The sequence below is a fragment of the Rhincodon typus genome, chromosome 14 (assembly GCF_021869965.1).
Source record: "Rhincodon typus isolate 14 chromosome 14, sRhiTyp1.1, whole genome shotgun sequence".
In the NCBI taxonomy this organism is placed as follows: domain Eukaryota; kingdom Metazoa; phylum Chordata; class Chondrichthyes; order Orectolobiformes; family Rhincodontidae; genus Rhincodon; species Rhincodon typus.
Window position 1 is genome coordinate 297021 of NC_063345.1, and position 11015 is coordinate 308035.

At 45.1% G+C, this 11015-nt stretch overlaps 1 long non-coding RNA gene across 1 annotated transcript; it reads left to right on the forward strand.

Moving 5' to 3' along the window:
* The first annotated feature begins 430 nt into the window (after nucleotides 1-430).
* On the forward strand, nucleotides 431-10686 carry LOC125484894. Its single transcript, XR_007263698.1, has 3 exons — nucleotides 431-492; nucleotides 10114-10289; nucleotides 10645-10686. It is a non-coding gene; the product is annotated as an uncharacterized LOC125484894 (long non-coding RNA).
* The last annotated feature ends 329 nt before the right edge of the window (nucleotides 10687-11015 follow it).

Here is an 11015-nt window from a genome sequence, read left to right on the forward strand (position 1 = left end):
ACCCAAAACGTCAGCTTTCCTGCTCCTCTGATGCTGCTTGGCCTGCTGTGTTCATCCAGCTCTACACCTTGTTATCTCAATTACAGCAAATAGAGTAGACTAGATTGTGGGAAGTGCAGGTAAAGTGCTGCTTCACCTGGAAGGTATGTTTGGGCCCTTGGACACTGGGGATGGAGGAGGTAAATGGGCAGATGTTACACCTTCGGTTACAGGGAAAGGTGCCGTGGGGCTGTGACGGGTGAAGAAAGAGTTGACCAGGGTGTCCCGGACGGACCGGCCGAACAGGCCGAACAGCCTACTTCCGCCCCTCGTTGCTATGGTTACCGGGTCTTCCCATCCCCCCTCTTGCTGGAGATGGCGCCTGCACTGACTCCCCGGAACTGACCAATCAGGGCTGTGGAGGCGGGGTGGTGGCGACGTCATCGGGTGGCGGGCTGAGCGCGGGCCCGTGTCCGGGAGCGAGCGGCGGCGGGGGGACTGCGAGAGGCCGCGGTGAGTACGGCAGGCCCGGAGCCCAGGGCCTAGGCCACGCTGCTGCAGCTTCCTCTCCACCCTTCCTGTGTGTGTGAGCGGCAGCCGCTGATGAGCCCAGCTCTTTATTACCAGACCCCGACTCTCCGCCGGCCTCCTGCCTCATGGAGGCTCTTTGCCCGCCGGCAGCAACGTGTGAACTGGTCACTGCCCAGAGGCAGGCCTTTAGCCCCATCCTGCAGTTGCTAGCTCTTTGCAGCCTATCCACCCTGCCCCCCTTCGCTTCTTGCCCCGTTCCCCTCCGCACCTTCCCCCTCCCCCCTTCCCCAGTTCATTGTTAACACCAGGCTCGCCCCAGCCCCAATCTCCTGGCTGCCCTCCCACATTCTAACTTCAGCTCCTCTAAAACTCTGCTCTCACACCAAGTCCCATTCACCGGGCAATCCCTGTGGCTTGCTGTCTCCAGGTCAAACAACGTCTCAATTGTACAATTCTCACCCTTGTTTTCAAATTCCTCTGAGGCCTTGCCCCTCCCTAACCCTGTAATCTCAACAGTTTTGCAGCCTTTTCAGATATCGGTTCTCCTCTAATTCCAGCTTCTTCAACATCTCTGATTTTATTCGTTGAACTATTGTTGACTGTGCCTTCATCTGCCTGGGCCCTAAGCCATGAAACCTTTCCATAAAGCTGTCCATTTCTCTGCCGATGCTGTTACTAATTTTTTTTTGTTATGTGGGGTCAATTGCTTTGCATTCTATATTCTAAATTTGTGTTCTTTATATTTGTTCATTCAATGTGGGTGTCATTGGCTAGGCTGGTATTTGCTGCTCATCACTAATAGCCCTGGAGACTGTGATGATGAAATGTTTAATTCCTGGGGATATCAGGATATCAATATTGCTGTTAGGAAGATAGTTCCAAAATTTTAATCCAGTGACAGATCTTTTTTTCTTCGTTATTCATTCATGGGATGAGGGCATCGCTGGTTAGGCAGCATTTATTGCCCATCCCTAATTGCCCAGAGGGTGGTTATGAGGCAACCTCATTGCTGTTGGTCTGGAGTCACATGTAGGCCAGATCAGGTAAGGATGGCAGTTTCCTTCCTAAAGGACATTAGTGAACCAGGGGAGTTTTTCCAACAATTGACAATGGGTTCATGGTCATCATTAGACTCTTAGTTCCAGATATTTATTGAATTCAAATTCCACCATCTGCCGTGGCAGGATTTGAACCCAGGTCCCCAGAACATTATCTGGGTCTCTGGATTAACAGTGTGGCAATAATAGGCCATCACCTCCCCACAGAAGTTGTCATGGTACACAAGGAGGTCATTTGGCCCATTGTGTATAAACCAGCTCACCAAATAAGAAAATAAGGAATAGGAGCAGGAGTAGGCCATCTGCCCATTCGAGCTTGCTCTACCGTTCAATGAGATGGATGATCTTTTCGTGGACTCGGCTCTGCTTATCCGCCTGCTCACCATAACCCTTAATTCCTTTATTGTTCAAAATTTATCTTTGTCTTAAAAACATTCAACAAGATACCCTTAGCAAGTTAACTGGGCAGGGAATTCCACAGATTCACAACCGTTTCTCTTCAGCCAATCCTAAATCTGCTGTCCCTTATTTTGAGGCTATGCCCCCTAGTTCTAGTTTCACCCACCAGTGGAAACAAACTCCCTGCTTCTATCGTATCTATTCCCTTCATAATTTTATATGTTTCTATAAGAATCCAACCCCCCACACCATTCTTATAAATTCCCATGAGTACAGACCCAGTCTACTCAATTTCTCTTCATAAGCCAACCCTCTGACCTCTGGAATCAACCTAGTGAACCTCCTCTGTACCCCCTACAGTGTGACCATCATGAGGGGGAGGTGATGGCCTAGTGGTATTATCACTGGACTGTTAATCCAGAGACCCAGATAATGTTCTGGGGACCCGGGTTCAAGCCCCGCCATGGCAGATGGTGGAATTAGAATTCAATAAATATCTGGAACTAAGAGTCTAATGATGACCATGAACCCATTGTCAATTGTTGGAAAAACTCCCCTGGTTCACTCATGTCCTTTCGGGAAGGAAATTGCCATCCTTACCTGGTCTGGCCTACATGTGACTCCAGATCCACAGCTATGTGGTTGACTCTGAACTGCCCTCTGGGCATTTAGGGATGGGCAATAAATGCTGCCTGGCCAGATACACCCTCATCCCGTGAATGAATTTAAAAAAAAAACTTCGTACCCTTCTCGTGTTTTATTTCTCATAACTCATTGTTTCTATTCAAATAACCATCTCATGTTGCCTTGAATGGTTCAATTAAACCTACCTCACCTCTTACAGGTAGTACATTCAAGACCCAAACCAGGTGTGTGAAAAAGATTTTTCTTTCATCACATTTACTTACTTTGTGGTGGAGGTTAGATAGACCTTAGGTTTTGGATAAAAGTTCGGCACAACATCGTGGGCCAAAGGGCCTGTACTGTGCTGTACTGTTCTGTGTTCTATCTCTTTATGTCTATATACAGTTGTCGTTCTTAATCCTTTTATGAATAGAATTGGTTTACCCCTATCTACTCTAGCTCCCTTATGATTTTGAAAGTTTCTCTCAGATTTCCTCTTGACCTGTTTATGTCTCAGGAGAATAGACTCCCTCCAACCACTGTCATAATTGGCTCTTCTAACTAGACTTTTATTGTTCATGAGGCCCCTTTAAATACATCTCTTCTGCACTCTCTCCAATGCATTCACATCATTTCTTTAGCGAGGTGCCCAGAACAGTGTACAATATTCCAGCTGAGATCTGACCAGTATCATTTTTAAGTTCAGCATCATCTGCCTACTGTTGTACTTTATGCACCTGTTAATAAAGCCCAGGGTACAATGTGCTTTAACAGCTCTCTCCAACTGTGTCATTTGTAATGCCGTATACACATATGCACCTAAGTCCCTCTGCTCCTGGACTCCATTAAAAATTGTAACACTTATTTTATATTGTCTGTCCTTAAGACCACAAGAAATAGGTACAGGATTCAGCAATTAGGTCCCTCGACCCATTTCCGCCATTCAGTAGGATCATGGCTGATCTAAAATTCCTTATGTCCACTTTCCTGCCTTTTCCCTGTAACTCTTGATGCTCCTACTGATCAAGAATTTATGTATCTCTTCCTTAAATATACACAAGGAATCTGCTCCCAGAGCTCACTGTGGCAAGGAGTTCCAAAGATGCTCAAGTCTTTGAGAGAAAAAATCCTCAGTTTGTGCTTGCAGGCAGTAGACACAGATGATGTCTTAAATGAATGCTTTTCAGCTCGGGAGAAAGCTGGGGTTTTCAGTTGGGATGGTCATGTTCTAGAACATTAAGAGTAATAAGGAGGTATTAGCTGTTCTGAAGAAGGGTCACTGGACCGAAATGTTAACTCTGATTTCTCTCTACAGATGCTACCAGACCTGCTGAGCTTTTCCAGCAATTTCTGATTAAGTTTGATTTCCAGCATTTGCAGTTATTTGGTTTTTAATTATAGACCAGTTAGCCTGACATCGGTAGTAGGGAAATTATTGGAAATAATTCTGAGAGACAGGATTAATCAACACTTGGAAAGGCAGGGATTGATCAGGGACAGTCAGTACAAATGCTCGGGGGGTATCTTGCCTGTCAAATTTAATTGAGCTTTTTGAAAAGTTGACTAAACATATTGTTGAGGGTAGTGCAGTTGATTTGGCTTATATGAACTTCATTGAGGGCTTTGACAAGGCCCCACATTGGAAGACTGGTCCACAAGAGCCCATGGGATCCAAGGTAAGAGGCAAACTGGATTCTAAACTGACTTGTAAATAGCAGGCAAAGAGTGATGGTGGAGAGATGTTTTTGTGATTGAAAGCCTGTGACCAGCAGTGTACCACAGGGGATCAGTGCTGAGACCCTTGCTGTTTATGTACATTAAAAACTTGGATGTGAATGTAGAAGGTATATTTAGTAAGTTTGCTCATGGCATACAAATTGATGGTGGTGTTGATAGTGAGGAGGATGGTCTTGGGCTACAGTCTGATATTGATCCGGTGGTAAATTGGGCTTAGCAATGGCAGGTGGAATTTAAGTATGAGGATTTGAATTTTGGGATGTCTAATAAGGGAAGGTTGTAAGTTCATAGATCCCTGAAGGTGTCAGCACAGGTAGACAGGGTGGTGAAGAAGATTTACGAAATGCTTGCCTTCATTAGCTGGGGCGTAGAATATAGTGAGCGTTGTAAGAAGTCTTGTGTGATTTCTGACTTTAAAGAAGTTGTAATGACACCAGGTTATAGTCCAACAGGTGACAGATGGAATACTGTGTGCAGTTCTGGTTGCTGCAGTATCAGAAAGCTGAGATGCATTAGAGAGGGTGCAGAGGGGATTGACCAGGATGTTGCTTGGGTTGAATAGTCTGTTATGAGGAGAGACTGGATAGGCAGGGTCACCTTTATTCCTTGCAGCAAAGGAGGCTTAGGGAGATCTGATTGAGGTATACAAAATTGAGAGATGTTGTAAAGAACGCATATGGAATGCTGTCCTTCATTGGGAGAGATATCGAATATGAAAATAGAGATTATAATGATGAAACTATAGAATCCCTACTCAGTGGATTGAGGCTATTTGGCCCAGTGAATCTGCACAACCCTCTGAAGACACCCCACCTAAGCCTGCACACTACAGAGCAATTTAGCATGGCCAATCTACCTTTTGGACTGTGGGAGGAAGCTGGAGCACCTAGAGGAAACCCACGCAAACATGGGGAGAATAAGCAAACACCACACAGACAGTCACCCAAGGCTGGATTTGATCCTGGGTCCCTGGTGCTGAGAGCACTAACCACTATGCCATGTAAGACACTGGTAAGACCACAGCTGGAGTGCTATGTACAGTTATGGTCAGTATATTATAGGGAAGATGTAATTGATCTGGAGAGAGTGCAGAGAAGAGCTGGAGAATTGTAGCTGTGAAGAGAGTTTGGAGAAGTTGGGGTTTTTTCCTTTGGAACAGAGAAGACTGAAGGGTGACATGATTGAGGTATACAAAATTGTGTGGGGTGAAGATAGAGTTGATAGGAGGACCCTGTTTCCCTTTGCAGAGAGTTCAAAAACCAGGCGTCATAGGTTCAAGCTAAGTGGCCGAAGGATTAGAGAGGACATGAGGAAGAACACTTTCACACACAGGGTTGTAGAGATCTAGAATTTGCTACCTGAGTTGGTGCTGGAGGCAGAGACCCTAAAACTCTTTAAAAACCTAACTGGATCTGCACATTGAATGCTGGAAGCTCCAAGGCTATGTGCCATGTGCAGGAAAATGGGATTAGAAAGGGTCCCGACCTGAAACGTCAGCTTTCCCGCTCCCCTGATGCTGCCTGGCCTGCTGTGTTCCTCCAGCTCCATGCTGTGTTATCTCTGACTCCAGCATTGGCCGTTCTTACTATCTCTCATTAGAAAGGATATCTGGGTGTCTTTGAGTTGGCATGTGCCAAATGGGGCCCCCATCTACGTATAATTTCTATGGTTCTACATAGAGTAAACTGTGAGAATCTTTTCACTGTGACTGACATACCTAAGACCCAAGGGCATACATTTAAGGTGAGAAGTAAATGGTTTAGAGGAGACCTAGGAAAAAGTTTTTTTTCACCCAGAGCGTGATAGAAATACAGAATGTGTTGCCAAAGAGGATGGTGGAGGCAGGTGCTCTCGCAACATTTAAGTAGCATCTGAATGAGCCCTTAAAATGCCAAGGCATAGAAGGCTATGGACCGAGTGCAGGTAAATGGAATTAGTGCAGTTTAGTGCTTGTTGGTGGTATGGACATGGTGGGTTAAAGAGCCTGTTCTATGCTGTATGACTCTGACTAAATTGGAACCCCTTTATTCTAAGACTGTGCCCTCTTGTCCTACACCCTCCCTTGAGCGGAACCACCTTCTGAGTTTACCCTATCAAGCCCTTTAAGAATGCGATATGTTTCAATGAGGTCACCTCTCATTCTTCTAAACTGCAGTGAGTAGAGTCCCAACCTGTCCACCTTTGCTGAAAAGATAAACTCTTCATATCAGGGGTCATCCTATTGAACCTTCTCTGAACTGCCTCATATGAAATGATGCTGTAAATAAGGGACTGAATCTGCTCACAGTACTCCAGATGGCTCAGCGATTAGCACTGCTGCCTCACAGCGCCAGGGACCCGGGTTTGAATCCACCCTTGGGCAACTGTCTGTGTGGAGTTTGCACATTCTGCCCTTGTCTGTGTGGGTTTCCTCCAGGTGCTCTGGTTTTCTCCCACAGTCCAAAGATGTGCAGGCTGGACGGATTGGCCATGCTAAATTGCTCATAGTGTTAAGGGATGTGTAACTTAGGAGGCTTGTAGGGGGATGGGTCTGGGTGGGATGCTCCAATGGTCAGTGTGGATTTGTTGGGCCAAAGGGCCTGTTTCCACATTTGTAGGGGTTTTTTGATTCTATGAAATATTCACAGTCTGGATTCACCCAATCAGCAGCTTCTATTGCCTGGTGTGACTTTTCAGTCCAGATGTCACATCTGTAGCTCAACGTCTGGATTGAGTGAATGGAAGGAAGGGAAACCCCTCAAAGGTTTCCCGCTGCTCTGGTCAGCTGCTCCTTGCCGATTGTGCGCTCGCTCTTTGCGTGCTCGCTTTGTCACTCTCACCAGGTGCCATGGTGGGATGTGAACCTGTGTTCCCCGGATCATTAACCTAAGCCTCTTGATTCGTATTCCAGCAACAATGTTCTGCTCTTTTTTCCCAGAGTTGAGATGTCTAATACTAAGGGTATGCACTTAAGGTGAGAGGGGGAAAGTTCAAAGGAGATGAGGAGCAAGTTTTTTTTAACACAGTGGTATGTGTGTGGAATGTACTGCCAGGGGTAGTGGTGGAGGCAGGTATGATAGGGACTTTTAAGTACTTTTAGATAAGCAGATGATTATGGAAGGATATGGACCAAGGACAGACAGAAGGACTTAGTTTAATTTGGTGTCATGTTCCGCACAACATTGTGAGCAGAAGAGCCTGTTCTTATGCTGTATTGTTCTTATGTTCTATGTTAGCTATACACTACGCCACCACCTCTGCCGTCCATGTTCTTCACCATTGAACTTCATCTGACACCTATGCTGGCATTCCAACTTGTATCCTCCGCATTAATCCTCTCAGATTACAATTCTTTGAAGTTTTGTACAATGAGCAAAACATGAAATTGCCCTCTGTGCATCAAGATCCAAATAAATTAATATATATCAGAAAAAGCAAGAGTCCCAATACTGATCCTGGGGAAACTTCACTAGAGCACTTCCTATAGTCTGAAAAGTATTAATTGACCGTTATATTCTATTTTCAATAACTTAGCCAATTTTGTAATTAAATGGAAGAATTTTAATATAGTTCCAAGTTAAATTGGTGTGTGGTTTGAAGGGGAGCTTTCAGACACTGGTTGTACCCATGTATCTGCTGCTCTGCCCTTCTAGACAGGTGTGTGTGGCAATTTTTGGGAGATGCTGTTGCAGAGGCCTTGGTGAGTTATTGCAGTGCATCTTGTAGATAGTGTAACCTCCTGTACTTTGGCACTGCATCCACTGCCTTTAATACCAGTCAAGCTGGCTGTTTTGTTCTGGATGATATCAAGCTGCCTGAGTGTTTCCAGAGTTTCATTTAGGGAAGTAGGGAAGATACAATCACATTCCTAACCTGTTCCTTCAACAAGCTTTAGAGGGATAGGAGGTGAATTGTTCGGTACAGCTTTGTAAGCCATTGACCTGCTGTTGCAGTCACAGGATTTATATGGCTGGTCCAATTCAGTTTGTGTTCAGCGTTGATAGTGAGGTATTCAGCAATAGTAAAATCATTGGAAAAGAAAACCCACTGAATGATGAAATAACCAGGTGACATTTTCTGAAGAAGGGTCCAGACCCGGAACATCAGCTTTCCTGCTCCTCTGATGCTGCTTGGCCTGCTGTGTTCATCCAGCTCCACACCTTGTTATCTCAGATTCTCCAGCATTGGCAGTTCCTACTATCTCTGAATCGATTTTAACCCCACTGAATGATGGTTGGATTCTCTCTTGTTGGAGATGGTCATTGCCTGGCACTTATGTGGCACAAATGTTACTTACCATTTATTAGTCCCGGCCTCGCCAATGTCTGAGTCATGCTGCATACGGGGATGGGCTGCTTCAGTATCCAAGGAATCATGAGTGGTGTTGAGCAATTGAAGAGAACATCCCCCATTTCTGACTTTATATTGGAAGAAGGTCATTAATAAAGTAGCTGGGCGGGTTTGGGCCTAGGACACTACCCTAGGGGCGGTGCAGTGGTTAGCACTGCTGCCTCACAGCACCAGGACCCTGAGTTCGATTCCAGACTTGGGCAACTGTCTGTGTGGAGTTTGCATATTCTCCCCATGTCAGCATGGGTTTCTTCAGGGTGCTCTGGTTTCCTCCCACAGTCCAAAGATGTGCAAGTTAGTGGATTGGCCGTGGGAAATTGCCTGTAGTGTTCAGGGACGTGTAGATTAGGTGGGTTATGCAGGGATGGGTCTGGGTGGGTTGCTCTGAGGTTCAGTGTGGACTTATTGGGCCGAAGGGCCTGTTTCCACACTCTAGGGATTCTGTGATTCTATATCCTGAGGAACACTAATGTCTAGGGGCTGAGATGATTAGCCTTCAGCAACCACGACCATTTTCCTTTGTGCTAGGTATAATTCCAACCGCCATAGGATTCCCACAATCCCCATTGACTCCAGTTTTGCGGGCGGTCTCTCTATTTTGTCTGTGTTTGAACCAAGGCTATAATGAGGTCAGGAGTCAAATGGCCCTAGCAAAACCCACATTAAGCATCAGTAAGTAGCAGCAGATCAAGAAAGTTATCTGATCCATCAGAACCTGCTTTCTGTCCACAGCTGCCAGACTACCAAATTTTTCCCAACAATTCCTGTCTTTTACCTTCAGAGATTTAGTTTTTTTTATTCATTCATGGAATGAGGATGTTGCTGGCCAGGCAGCATTTATTGCCCATCCCTAATTGCCCAGTGGGCAGTTCAGAGTCAACCATATTGCTGTGGGTTTGGAGTCACATGTAGGCCAGACCAGGTAAGGATGGCAGTTTCCATCCCCAAAGGACATTGGTGAACCAGATGGGTTTGTCCGATAATCGGCAATGGGTTCATGGTCATCGTTAGACTCTTGGTTCCAGATCTATATTGAATTTAAATTCCACCGTCTGCCTTGGTGGGATTCGAATCTGGGTCCCCAGAACATTATTTGGGTCTCTCAGTTAATAGTCCAGCAAGAGTACCACTAGGCTATTGCCTTTCTATCTGATGTGCCTTGGCTTTTACAAATCCATGTTTGTTTGTTATCACCCTGGCCTTAGTGAGGCCATTGGAATAATAATCTAGCTTTCTTCAGGACTCCCCGGTGCACATCTCTTATTTACCCATCTGACTTTCTTCTTCCTCCTTCTGTTTTTATCCTCCAATTTGTTGTAACTTACCAGCTGCTGGATCTTCATTTCCATATCCATGTTTAACTGTCGTTCAATTTCTAATTAGACTCAGCAATCCTATTGATTCCTGAACCTATGCTCTTCTTCTAACCAGCTCACTTAACTTTTTGTCCATGCAGCTAATTGAGGATCCTCCACCAGACCCACGTTCATCATCTTCCTTTAGAGTCCAACTTCTGCATCCATAGAGAGCAACACTCAATACATAAAGGCGACATCCCAAATCACCTAGGAAAATCCTTTCATGGGGTGATCAGAGAAGAGTAACCCCTGTAAGCAGAATTGAAGGAAATTGGTGAGAAGCTACTCAATCACTAACTACTTCTCTAGTGAGGCTGTTAGCAACAAACGTACAACAGAAAAACCCTCTGATTAGAGGAGCAGTTGTATATAAGTTCTGACAATGAGGATCTGGGAGAGAAAAGCCTGGGACCAAGAGAGGGCAGATTGAAGGCCAGGGGCTGAAGTCAGCCTCCTTGCTGAGGTAGCTGTCTGCTGCAGGCTCACAGGGAAAGACCCTGATGCTCCAAGGGAGCAGTGGGTTGACGGAAGACCTCAAGAGGGCCTGTTGCTAAGTATTTTTGAGTATTGCAGTGTATTTTTGGGACTTTGTTTTAAAGTAACTGGGTTCATTTGTTCTTATCTTCCAGCTAAAAAGACCTGACTCTTCTATTTGCAGTTCTTAACCAGAGTAAGTAATGATGTTACATCTTATAGGCTTATAAACTGTCATTGTGAAGCATTAATAAAGAGTTTTTGGTTGAATCTAAATAAAGGGGACTACGGGGGTATAAAGCATGAATTGGCAAGGATGGATTGTGGAACCTTACTGAATGGGCTGTTGGTGGATAAGCAGTTGTTTATTTTAAAACATGAATGAATTACAACAATTATTTCAGTCTGGTGCAATAATAAGGTGACTCAATCATTGCTTACAAAAGGAATTGGAGATGATGATAGATCCCAAAGAGGAGGCAATTGCCAGAAACAGCAACAAGCCTATAGATTGGGAGCATTTTAG